Source organism: Onychomys torridus, chromosome 4, assembly GCF_903995425.1.
Source record: "Onychomys torridus chromosome 4, mOncTor1.1, whole genome shotgun sequence".
Classification (NCBI taxonomy): Eukaryota; Metazoa; Chordata; class Mammalia; order Rodentia; family Cricetidae; genus Onychomys; species Onychomys torridus.
Window position 1 is genome coordinate 123,291,395 of NC_050446.1, and position 13,062 is coordinate 123,304,456.

Genomic DNA, 13,062 nt, shown 5'->3' on the forward strand with positions numbered 1-13,062 from the left:
TCATTGGATTTGTCAGGGCAGCAGCCATCTGGGACTTCATTTATTTTCTGTAAGATATAAGCATAACCTCGCCTCGATGTTAGAACACCGGGCCCTTTCCATTGATTAGTTTTTAGATTGATTTTTTTAAACTTACACTTTAGGCTGTATCTCCTTTAGGGAAAAATGCTTTAAATTCTTTAAAGTGGAAAAATTAAAGTTAGTATAGCTAAATGTAGCACAGTATGTGGAGATTTAAAGTTGTGTATCAGTATTTTATTTTTTTAATTTAATTAATTTATTTATTTTTTAATTGCTGGAGAGACAGCTGTGAGTGCTGGGGATGGTGTTGTTTTACAATAGTTTGGCCCTGTCGATTGTAAGGGATTTCAGTAATGTGATTAATATTCCATAAACTGTGAAAATTTTTAAAATGTTTCCTAGTATAAGCAGGTCTATTATCAGCTTTTAGTTGTAATGGGAATCCTAGGAAGGAAATGTTTAAAGAGCTGTTGGATAAAATAAAGTTCTAGAAATGATCCAATGGTGTTTTCCTGGAGCCCTCAGAATCCCATGTCATGCCTGGGGTTGTGCTCTGCAGCTGACCAGTTAGCGAGAGGCACTGTGTATGTGTTTGGTGCACACTGAGCACAGGTCTCTACACACATGACAGTAGAGAAGGCCCCAGACACCGAGAGCCTAATTCTAGATGTCAAGCTGATGTGAGAACCACTCACTACTAAGTATGCACTAGAATACTGTGTAGAATAAGCCCTCAATAGAGGACGGGCTCTCAAGAGCCTCCTCTAACTTCCTCCCTGGTTAAGGGTCTGATGATTTATGTCAGACCAAGGGCAAGCACAAACCTAAAACATAAGTAGAAACTACTTAATTCACAAAAGTCATTAACTTTCAAAGGTTTAAACCTAAGGCTATTTATGTAAGATTTGGGATCTTTAAAATTCAGGGCAATTTTAATTTTGAGTTTGAGAAGACTTTCCTATTAGGAAACAGGATATTCAGAAGTACCTGAGAAACAATGACAGAAAATCCTGAAGGAGAAAACAATTGGGTTTTCCTATGTGAGCATGAGAGTACATATCCAGCTGATACTACAAACAAAACAGAAATGTGAACATCATCCAAGCATACCAGTTCCATGGAGGAAGAACTTGCCAGAAGGCTCTAGTTCTCACTATATTTCACAGATTCTCAGTCTGGACCAAAAATAATTTTAGGTGGAAACTTTAAAATAATCTAACTCACACTGATTGCATTTCTAGTTTAACCCCTTCTGCCTTCCAAGGAAATGTGAGAAACATGCAATTATGTTTTCAGTCCTTGGCCACCATGTTATCCGGAAGAAATATTCTGAAACATTTTTTATTCCAATTTGCCCCTATTTTTCCCTTAAATCCATGTTAAGCTTGTTCACATTGCTATTTTTAAATTTTTTGTTACGCTGTACAAAAATACAAATTTAAAAAAAGAAATTTTAGCAATCATAAATACAGAGGAATCTAGGTGGTGTTTGGTCTCTCAGTGCCTGAAAGGCCTGAAGTGAGAAAGTCTCCATTTTTTATGTAAAGACAAGATAAAATTCCTTATTTTGCTAAGACTGTGAGTACATCATTATATGGATGCTCTGAGTTCCATCAGACTGAGCATGCCCTGACCAAGCCTGTCTGGGTGACCTCCTCTGATTTCCTGAGTAGCAGCAGAGTCCACTTGGCCTGCAGAGAAAACAAAAATTCTTTTTTCAATGATCCTCCTGAGAGTCCGGGCAATATATTACTGTACTCCAGCTTGCAAAATAGTTGACAGGAATTTTATCTTCTCTTTTATGGGCCCTTTTTACATTAGCTCCTATGCATTTCCGATTTTCTTTTTGGTTTTTCTCAACAGGGTTTTTCTCTGTGTAGCCCTGACTATCCTGGAACTTTCTCTGTAGACCACACACCATCTAGCCAAATTTCCAATGTTCAACATCAATTAGTTTGTTCAGGAAGCCAAGGATTGAATTTTACAGACACTTGTACCAAGCTGTGAAGCTGTTGCTCTGAATGTTTTGTTCCTTTGAATCTTAATGAACATCTCAGTAATTGTATAAAATGCTTTGTCTCAAGAGGACTGAGAAGAAGCCATGCTTATTTTACTCACTCACCTACCGTTATGACCTCTTGGGTGACGGCACCGAACTCCTACTCCTATTGTATTAAAAGAAAAATCTTACCTTCTCGCAGAGTTGAATCCCTTCTGTTGGTCGCCAGTTGTGGGGGTCTCTGCAGACACCACAGGCAGCAGAGTAACGATCCAAATGAGGCAAAAGGGCAGTCTAGTTCAACATGACTCAGTAGCCAGTGTTGGTTCAAACTTTTATTTAATTTTATTTGACTTTATTATATTTTCGAGACAGGGTTTCTCTGTGTAGCCCTGGCTGTCCTGGACTCACTTTGTAGACCAGGCTGGCCTCGAACTCAAAGATCCACCTGCCTCTGCCTCCCAAGTGCTGGGATTAAAGGCGTGCGCCACCACCGCCCGGCCAAGTGTTGGTTCAAACTTCAAGAGTCTGACACCAGGTATTTTATTTTAGGTATATTTAAACACATCACACAATACATCAAAACTCTTTGTAAAGTACATGTTGACATCTCCATAAAGATGGGTTCTATAGATTGACTACACAGACACCTTTTTAAAATTTTTTATTTATTTATTTTTGGTTTTTCCAGACAGCAAGTTTCTCTGTATAGTCCTGGCTGTCCTGGACTCACTCTGTAGACCAGGCTGGCCTTGAACTCAGAGATCCATCTGCCTCTGCCATACAAGTCCTGGAAGTAAAGACGTGCACCACCACCACCACCCGGTTAGTTGACTACATTCAACATCTTAAGGGTCTGGGGGGAGGCTCTGGCACAGTCTTGGTCATACAGATAGCACAAAGGTCAGCGGAATATTAAACATCTCCACTCCCAGCCTTCTGGGTGGAAAACAGTTATACATCTCTCCCTTTGAAGAGACAACACTGCGCGTTTAATATTCCTGATTATCCCTGGTGCTCACCTGTGAGAACAAGGTCCTTAGGGCCACATGGCATTCTGTGGCTCTAAGGGGAGTGCCAGAACCTGCTTGAAGGGTCTCTAACTCTGGTCCCCAAGTCTCCAGCGTCAAGGCCCTTCCCTCTGAATACTCACCAAAGCAAAAAGATGTTTCTTGACGGTGAGCCAATGGCAGTAGGGTCTGGAGGCACGTGGTGTGGCGCAACCTTGCTCCCCACGCTATGTGGTACCTTCGGATACCACCACCATAGCCTAAGGCAGAAAATCAGGCAAGGCTAGCAACTTATAATTTCCACTTCAGAATGCATAGTCCGATCCAGCAGTCTGGCAATAGCTCACCTGGATGAGACTCCTGCAGGCGATCGTGATGAGATAGTCAGTGCCTGCGCTGTCTTCCTGATTTGGTCTTTCCATACTGATGTCAGTGAGAATGCTCCTAATTAGTGAGGGACAAAGAGTCAACACGAAAACACGTCGTAATCGTCCAAAACAGCTTCATACGGGGCAACTGATCAGTCATATAGATGGGGAAGACACAGCTCAGAGGCTCACTCTCAGGGCTCCTCCCACCAACGTCCCTCCATCCAGCAGCCTTCCCTGTACACTGTCATCAGTGGCCTGCACCTCAACCTCAAAGTCCAGCTCTCTCATGCCTCCTCCTAAAACAAATCTCCTTTTGTCCATTGACTCACATTTCCTCAAAGGCCCACTCAGGCACACCAACTCCATAAGATCGTTTCAGCCGGGCATGATAGGGCATGCTTTTAATCTCAGCACTCTAGAGGTGGAGGCAGGAGAATCTCTGTGAGTTCAAGGCCAGCCTGGGCTACAAAGCAAGATGTAGGACTACAAAGAGAGACTCTGTCTCAAAAAAAAAAAAAAAAAAAAAAAAAAAGGAAAGAAAGAAAAGAAACAGAAAAAGATAGCTTCTCTATGAAAACCTTGTAGTGGTGAGTACATATCACCCATTATGTGTAATTCACCCTGGCTTTTCTAGATTCTAAAGTGCCAAAACCTTGGTCTCTGATAGCAGGGAGAGCAGCTGAGAAAGGCCAAGCCAGGCATGGTGGCACACACCTTTTTTAATCCTAGCACTTGGGAGACAGAGCCACATAGTAGGGCCCTGTCTCAAATGGCAGAACAAAACAAGATGCCTCATATCGCTGACTCTTACACAGTAGCCCGCATCCTACAGGGAGTGCTGGAATGTCGCAGCAGTGTGTGAAAGCGCCAGCATTTGAGAGGGATAGGGGAGGGCCCTTCAAATTCGGGAAATTGCTTTCAGCAACTCCTCTCCCTGCATTATGGACGACCAGAGCACAGGCAGCCCGTGGTCACTTCTAAATGCAGGTCCATACACAGGGACAGACATCAGGCCAAGAAGAGGTGCAGATGCCAGAGGCCTGCAGCCTGAGTCCAGGAAAAGAGCCCAGCCAAGCACAGGCCCCCACAGTGGCCCTTCTTTCCTACAAAAGCCCCATAAAGCCTCACTGTCCCTAGGCTGAGACACTGGGAACTAGCAGGGATTGGGACAGACATATGTGCTCAAGTGGAACAAAAGTCATTTCTGTCATCCTTTTATTTTTCAAATACTAAAAATGAAGTTGAGTCGGTCTTTGCCTGAGAGTGACAGACCCAGTTTCCTCCGTCACGCATGGTGCTGTATCAGATACAAGGGATCAATACTCTAGAGAATGGACTGGACAGGAGACCCACCTCAAGTACAGGTGGGTCTGTAATGTTTTTGACAACTCCCATGATGCTCCTGTATACAGTGGGTCACCTGCAAACAACAGGAAACTGACAAGCACCCACCTTGACGTTGCTCACAGCAGGGCATGGCGGTTATGGTGAAAGAGGCTGGCACAGGAGTAACCAGACAGTAAGCACCCTGAGACTGTTGGCTCTCATTTCAAGAACAAACCCATTGTCCCCACTGACTCCTAAAAAGCACATTGTGTGTGGTCTACGGCAGGAGAGCCGCCACCAATTATACCACTAATGTAAGTAACCCCCAACAGGATGAAATGGATACAAACAGCAGGTGTGTGGGAATGTGCCACTGTGGGCTGACAATGACCTTGCTGGCCATCTAGGAGAACTTAATAGACAGGGAAGGAAGCAGAAGTCCCAGTGACAGCAATGATGTACACATGGGTAGCTCCCATGCCCTAGAGGCCCAAATGTATGCAGAGTTGAGAAATCACAGTCTGGGAAAGCCCCCAGCTCTGGAAGGCATGGATGTGGACCTTCCAAACACAGGACCATCCTTTCCACATTTCCTCTGCCTGCACTACCAATGACCAGGGCATGGGTTTCCCCTGATCACTTACAAATGCAGGGCCAGAGAGGGCAGAGGGCTTGCTCTCAAATGCAGAAGCTGAGAGCAGCCAGCTCAGCTGAGTATAAGGACCTAGGAAGTACGTCTAATCCTATAAAAATTCCTTCCACACTGCCAACAGTGAGACCGAGGAAGATGCACAGCAAGAGTTCTTAGGCTGTGGAACTGGGGGTGGGGTGGGGGGTTCCTGATTCTAAGGAAAACGGCCTAGTTGTCCTGCTTTCTGGAGCATAAGGCCTTGCTCTGGCTAGTTTTGGAGAGTTATCTGAAAGGAGGGGGCGGGGGAGCCTCAATTGAGAAAATGCCACCATAAGATCTAGGAGTAGGCAAGCCTCTAGGGCAGTTTCTTAATTAGTAACTGATTAATGGGGGAGGACCCAACCCATTGTAGGTGGGCCCATCCCTGGGCTGGTGGTTCTGGATTCTTTAAGAAAGCAAGGGAGCAAGCCATGGGGAGCAAGCCAGTAAGCAGCACCCCTCCATGGCCTCTGCATCAGCTCTTGCCTCCAGGTTCTGGTCCTCTTTGAGTTCCTGTCCTGACTTCCTTCAGTGATGAACAGTGATATGAAGTGAAGGGGCCAGATAGACCCCTTCCTCTCCAAGCTGCTTTTGGTCATGGTGTTTCGTCTCAGCAGTAGACAAAACTAAGCAGTAGACCCTAACTAAGACAGACCTGGGTCCAGGGGGATAGGATGCAGCATCATCCTTGGTGCTTCTGGTTCAGACCTCCTGCTGCTAGCCTACCACAGCAAGGAGGATCATAGAACTCAGCACTCAAGCCGACACGACAATCAGATGTATGTCAATTGCCCAAAGGAGAGTAAAGGGGCGCTGGACGGCGCCACCTTCATCTTCTGTCCATCTGCTTCCCAGCTGTCCCATTCCTGGGGACCTGAGAGCATCCCTTGGAGACATTTTTTTTTTTTTAAGATTTATTTATTCGTGTATGTGAGTGCTCTGTCTTCATGCACACCAGGAGGAATCTGATACCATCATAGATGGTTATGAGCCACCACGTGATTGCTGGGAATTGAACTCAAGACCTCTGGATGAGCAGTCAAGTACTCTTAACCGCTGCGCCATCTCTCCAGCCCCCATCTTTTTTTTTTTCTTTAATTGATTTATTTTATTAAAGTTTTTTTTAAATTTATTTTTCCATATGGACCATTTTCTCCTCCCTCCTCTCCTCTCGTTCCTTCCCGGCTCCTCCATCTTCCCCCCACTCCCACCTCTTCATTCCTTCATCTCTGGTCAGAAAGGGGCAGGCCTCCCATAGGCATCAACAAAACATGACGCATCAAGTAGAGGCAAGACCAAGCTCCTCCCCCTGCATCAAGGCTGGGTGAGGCATCCCATCATGGGGGATGGGTTCCCAAAAGCCAGTTCAAGCGCCAAGGACAGGTCCTGATCCCACTGCTAGGAGCCCCACAAACAGACCAAGCTACACAACCCGGGGCAGGGGAGTGGGGTAGGGTGGGCAGCCAACTTAAGTACAGACCTTAACATGGGAGCCCTGTGGTCCAGCTGCTTCCTGGCAGGATGGAGTTGCCTCTCGTGATCCCTCTGCACCAAGGTGTCAGTTCTGCAGTAAACAAGAAGCATGTAAATAAGCATCTAAACGTCACCTGTTCAAATCGGTCCTGGGCAGCACATGAAGAGTTCCCAGTGCAACGGCCACACAGACCAGATACAAGGGAGGCTAGAGTAGTCGTGACTCGGCATTTTCTCGTGAAAAAAGAAAGACGTTGGCAACATCACAGGAACAACAAATCATCTGACAGAGAGCACTTTGCAGATCTTTTGCGCAAGCTCTGATTGATGCACTGCAGCGATTTGAGAAGGTTCCTTTTCCTCTCTCCTGTCAAAGAACCTCAAATGGAAAAATACTGGTTAACTGTCTAATTGCCAACTTTGAAGACCTCAGCACTGTGCAATCATCATTTCAGATAAGACCCGACCTGCCATCCACAAGACCACTTTAGGGTCAAAATGAGAAGCTGGTTTCATTCACACCACAGATACTGCAGAGCTGCCATGCAGCCAGATACAGATCTCCCTTTGCAGCTTTCTTACCTGAGAAGGAAGGAATTTTATTCACACAGGACCCGGGGTCTTTTCTGGCCTGAGTCCAGACTCCCAAGGCTTTTCTGCACAAGTCTTTGCCCGGCTGTCATCAGAACCTGGCTAAAGTCCACACCACCCCTCTACTGGTGTCCATGGGAAGGCAATTAGATGGCATTCTGGCTTCAAGGTGCACCCAGAGCACTTACCTCGACTCCTGCTTCTTGGGCCGTGACGCCCACCAGGGAGTGAGAAGAGTGTGGGGGAGGGTTGTTGGCTGCAGCGGACCAGCTTCGTCATCCTTCGTGGTGTCAAGAGGGCCTCGCAGCCAAGGCCCAAGCAAGCACTGGGGATGGGGTGTCACTGCAAGGTGCCACACCGGAGTCGGAGTGCTGCGTCCTTGGGTCCTGGGCGCATCAACTTGAAAGGACAAAGATCAGAACGCGCGGGTCAACAGTCAGAGGACCCTGTGTAGAAAACAACAAGCGGCTTCTGATGCCACCTAAGTCCGAGGCACTGGGCTCAGCCCCCAACCCTCCACCTGCACCCAGGCGCACTGGCACCGCGTCCCCAGGTCGCCCCCTACCCCCACCCCACAAAGGCTCCCTCCCCAGAGGTTGGGCCATCAGCCCAGGGAGGCCGAGGTCGCAGCCCACCACCGAGCTCCTCCCGAGTCCCGGGGGAAGTCCACAGTCCGCAAGGGTGGGAGAATCAAACCTGCACCCTAACCTCCGCGGTCCTTGGTTTCCCCGGTTAAAGGAGACTGGAGGCCTTGGAAGCGGCCAAGAGCGCAGATCTGAAGTGACCTAGCGAGCTGAGATGTGAGGTAAAGTGCGTGTGAGTGCCGCAGTGTGGGACTGCGCAGGACGCTCCCCAACAACCGCAGTGTCTACACAGCTGCGGCTGCGCACGCTGCGGGCTCCAGCTGCGCCAATGTGGGCACACCAGTGCGCGTGGCTCTGCAGCGTCCCCTACTGTAGTAGAGCTGAAATGCTAATCCGCCAACAAGACTCTCCTTCTTCATCCCTAGCTTTCATTCTATCAAACTGTTTTTTCCATCCACCCGTCCATTTTGCTAGAAAATATGTGTGGAATATCAGCTTTCTCTCTTCTTATGTCATCTATCCTTTCGTCCCATCTGTCTTCTCATGCATCTAAATACCCACCCCCCACCCACACATTGTGACTCATTCATTCACCCATGCATGTGTCTGTCTACCTGTCTATCCATCTATCCATTCACTCATCTTTTCATTAACCTGCCCATCTAGATTTGCGCCCACCCAAAATATCTACCGAGGAGCTACTTCGTATGAGGGGCCAGACTATGCACTAGAAAGAAAAGGTATAAGACAGATACAGTCCCTAACTTGGTTACATTTTAATGGGCTCAATAAACAAATAGGCCAGAAAATTTGATCATTAAAAATCATAAGCGCAGCCGGGCGGTGGTGACACACTTCTTTAATTCCAGGATTCGGGAGGCAGAGGCAGGCAGATCTCTGTGAGTTTAAGGCCAGCCTGTTCTACAAAGAGAGTTCCAGGACAGCCAGGGCGGTTTACACAGAGGAACTCTGTCTCAAAACATCACCATCAGCCCCAAAATTAGAAGTGCTACAATGGAAATAGGCATATCAGTAGGCAGGTTGTGACAGTGATGATCTGTTTATCCAGGTCTTCTCTGAAGAAAAGACATTTCATCTAAAGCCTGGTGGAAAACAAGGATGAATCCTGAAACGTTCACTGTATTACATGCAGGAGTATATTAAAAGTGAAGTAAAGTGGAGACAAAGTTCTTGCAAATAGGTCATCAATGTTTCTTATTATGTTTTGGTTTGGTTTGCTTGATACAGGGTCTGTACTGGCTGTCCTGGAACTCACAGAGACCCAACTGCCTCTGAGTGCTGGGATTAAAGATGTGTGCCATCATACCTGGCTATTTCTAGTGCTTAAAAAAAAAGATTTATTCACATATGTATGTGTGTTTAGTGAGCACACATGTGCCATGGTGCACATTTAGATATCGGAGGACAACTTCCAAGAGTTGTATCTCTTCTTCTGCCATGTGGCCTAGGGTTTGACCTCAGGTTGCCATTCATGGTGACAAGTGGCCTTACTGACTGAGCCATCTAGCCCAGTCCAGCCATGTTTTCCCAGTGTGATACAGCTGCAATGCCTGCTCTCAATTCAACAAAGGAATGCAACTAACAGGCGGCACTTTTGAGCACACAAAATATTTCAGGTGTTTTGAGCCATTTAATTATTATGCCAGTATTACGGACTAAATGGACTTTCTCCCCTAAATCCATTTTATAATCCTACCTCCTGCCATGAAGTTGCAGATCTTTCAGGGGTGATCAAGTCACGAGAGTGGAGCCCTTTCTAAGAGTCCTCTGGAGCTTGCTTCTCCCTTCTGCCATTTGGAGACAGTAGAAAGGCAGCCATACAGGGATGGAGTGGGGGGTGGGGGGACTCAACAGATACCGAATCTGCAGGGGCCTTGACCTCAGACTCCCAGTGTGTCACTGTGACAAAATGCTGTGGCACAATCTTTGTACACTGTAAATATGTATTCCTCTCATTGGTTAATAAAGAACTGACTGGCTGGTGGCTAGACAGGATTTTCGGGGCAGAGAAAATGGTAGGAGAAGAAAGGTGGAGTCAAAGGAGACACAGCACACAGATCAATAAAAATGGGTTAATTTAAGTTATAAAATTGAGCTTTAAAAAAGCCTGAGCTATAGGCCAAGCATTTATAATTGATATTAAGTCTCTGTGTGGTTATTTGGGGAGTGACTTGTGGGGCAGAAAAACAAAATACTGAGGAAATCAACTTAAAAGAGGAGAGATTTGTTTTAGCTTTTGATCATTTGGTCTTGTGGTTTCTGGGCCCGCAGTGAGGCAGATTGTTAAGTGGTCATGACAAGGAGTACACAGCGAATACAAAGCTGCTTGGGGTGGCCAGAGAGCAAAAGAGAAAGGGCCGAGCTTCGAATATGCCCCACCACTGTGCCTCCAGTCACCTCCTTCTACTAGGCTCTACCTACCAAGTCATTAGCACATTGCCTTTGGGGTCATTTCTACTCCAAAGCATAACACTCATGCTCCAGAAGTACAGGAAACAGATTTCTGTTGTTTATAAGCAATCTAGTTTATTCTGTTTTGTTATGCCAGCTCAAATGGACTCAGAGCCCAATTCTGTTTGCTGGTAAGGTAATAAAAGCTGGAACTGTTTGATGGACTTACTCCATGTCATAGAGTTCATATTTCAAGAACTGTGCATGCTCTAAGTGTCAACCACACTTACAAGCTGAGAGTTAGCCTACTGTTTTACTGACGCTGGCAGAGGACAGGACTATATTCCTCTTGGAAAAAGTAGTAGACAGAGCAGGCTAGGGAGATGGCTCAGTGGTTAAAACACTTGCCACACAAGCATGAAGATCCCCAGAAACCCGCGTAAATGGGCATGTCAGCCCACATGAAACTCTAGCCTCAGAAGGGGGACCCTAGAGCAAGCAGGCTAGCTAGGCTAGCTGTATCCATGAACTCTGGTTTTTACTGAGAGACCCTGACTCAGTGAAGAAAGTGGAAGAACTGTTGAGGATTCCCAGCATCAACCTTGGGCCTCTACATTCATACACACACATACACACACACACATGCAAAAAAATATTCATGAGCCAGGCGGTGGTGGCACACGCCTTTAATACCAGTACTCAGGAGGCAGAGCCAGGCGGATCTCTGTGAGTTCGAGGCCAGCCTGGTCTCCAAAGCGAGTTCCAGGAAAGGAACAAAGCTACACAGAGAAACTCTGTCTCAAAAAACAAAACAAACAAACAAAAAAAAATCATGCATACCATATACATGCATATATACACACACACACACACACATACATAAACACAGAGACAGAGAGAGACAGAGACAGAGAGAGATGAAAATGGGGATAAGCAGTAGACAGAGCTTTATGTTCAGTTGGTTCCTAGTGCCTTGGAATCTGGGGTAGGGGTTGCACAGTACCCTGCTGTGAATCCACACCTGGTGTTTGCTGGGAATTCACCATTTTATAGAGAGCAGAACTAAGCTGCTTTTAGTTTATGAGGGGTGTTTTCCTTATCTTACAAGGTCACAGGCTGTAAACCCCTAAGAAACTGCCCAGATAGTCAGCAGTCAGGGCCTTGCATTGGTTTCTACCCAGCAGTAATGTGCACAGATGTTCAGGACCCACAGCAGTCAGCCCTTCCCAACAGTGGATAGGACAGTCAAATCAGACCCAGAAAGCAATCCAAGGGATGACAGGTCCCAGGATGGGGACCTCACAGGTGGGATCAGTGTTCATATAAGGAAGATTCTAGAGGGCCTCTCCCCTTTGTACCATATGAAACATCTCTCTCTGTCCTTGCATTTGAAAGGGATCCCCAGCCACCTATCTGTGCCTTGATATGGTTGTTGAAGCCAGAGGCACATGTAAAGTATGCTCTGGGTTTCAAGGGCCCTTGACCATTCCTGGGGACCAGGTGCTTTTCATGTATATGGCTTCCCTTCTGCCCACATGTTCAGACCTCAGGGTATTACTGACTATGGTTTCCTTGTGTGGCCTTTCTTTTCTAAAATAAATGTATATATTTTTGAAAGTTTTTTTTTTTTTCATTTTGGTTTTTCGAGACAGGATTTTTCTGTATAACAGCTCTGGCTGTCATGGCTGGCCCTGAACTCACAGAGATCTGCCTGCCTCTGCCTCCCGAGTACTGGTATTGAAGGTGTGTGCCACCGCTGCCCTGCTAAAGTTACTTTTGGTATTTGTAAATATATGTATGTGTCTGTGTGTGAGTGGGTCCGTGCACATGAACTCAGGTCCTCTGGAAGAGCAGTACATGTATTTAACCCTTGGGCCATCTTTACATCTCCTACCTTGGTCTTTCTGAGTTCATTTCTTGGCTAAATCCATACTCTGTGAGTCAAGGTTATTTGTTCCCAGATATGGTTAGCTGTGAGGGATGACTGAAGGCCACAGAGGAAGATCCTGCCTCACTAACCAGGAAAATTGGAGTTAGCTGGTGGAGGGCTGAGTGTGATGTTGAGGATATATGGGAATTGCCCAGGTTGCCAAAGAATGATGGCTTCTTGGGGGTGATAGGAGCTGGAGAGTTTTGTGGAATTCGATGTAGCAAGGGGCCAAAGGGGATTTGTCAGGGCCAGGAAGGAAGAGGAAGACTCTGAAGCTAAATCCTGAAAGGAATGAGGCTCCCACGTGCTGAGGTGTGGGGAGTGAGGAACCAGATGTAGCAGAATCGTTACATCTTGTGGTCTGGCCGGAAACCCTGATAGAAGAGACAGAGCGAACAGTGTTCATCGCAGCTCATTGTAGAAGGGAATAAGCTCCTCCTGAAATAGGAGAGAAATCCCTTGTGCCTCAGGCTACTCTTGTTCCTATGGCCTGAAAAATGAATAAAATAAAAAATAAATAAAAGGATTTTTTAAAACCCTGATACATAAATAAAGCTAATGATCTGGGAAAAGTGATGCCTTCCTGCAGTCCCAGCACTCAGGAGGCAGGAGCAGAAGGATTTGTTCAAGGCCATCTGAGGCCACATAGTAAGTCTGAGGTCATTCTGGGCTGCT

The 13,062-nt window shown here is 46.4% G+C and overlaps 2 non-coding genes across 2 annotated transcripts; both read right to left on the reverse strand.

The window, feature by feature from the left end:
* Window positions 1-4,256: 4,256 nt before the first annotated feature.
* On the reverse strand, window positions 4,257-4,390 carry LOC118583275. Its single transcript, XR_004944861.1, has one exon. It is a non-coding gene; the product is annotated as a small nucleolar RNA SNORA71 (small nucleolar RNA).
* An 857-nt stretch (window positions 4,391-5,247) lies between these two features.
* LOC118583276 lies at window positions 5,248-5,381 on the reverse strand. The gene has a single exon (XR_004944862.1). It is a non-coding gene; the product is annotated as a small nucleolar RNA SNORA71 (small nucleolar RNA).
* Window positions 5,382-13,062: the final 7,681 nt, after the last annotated feature.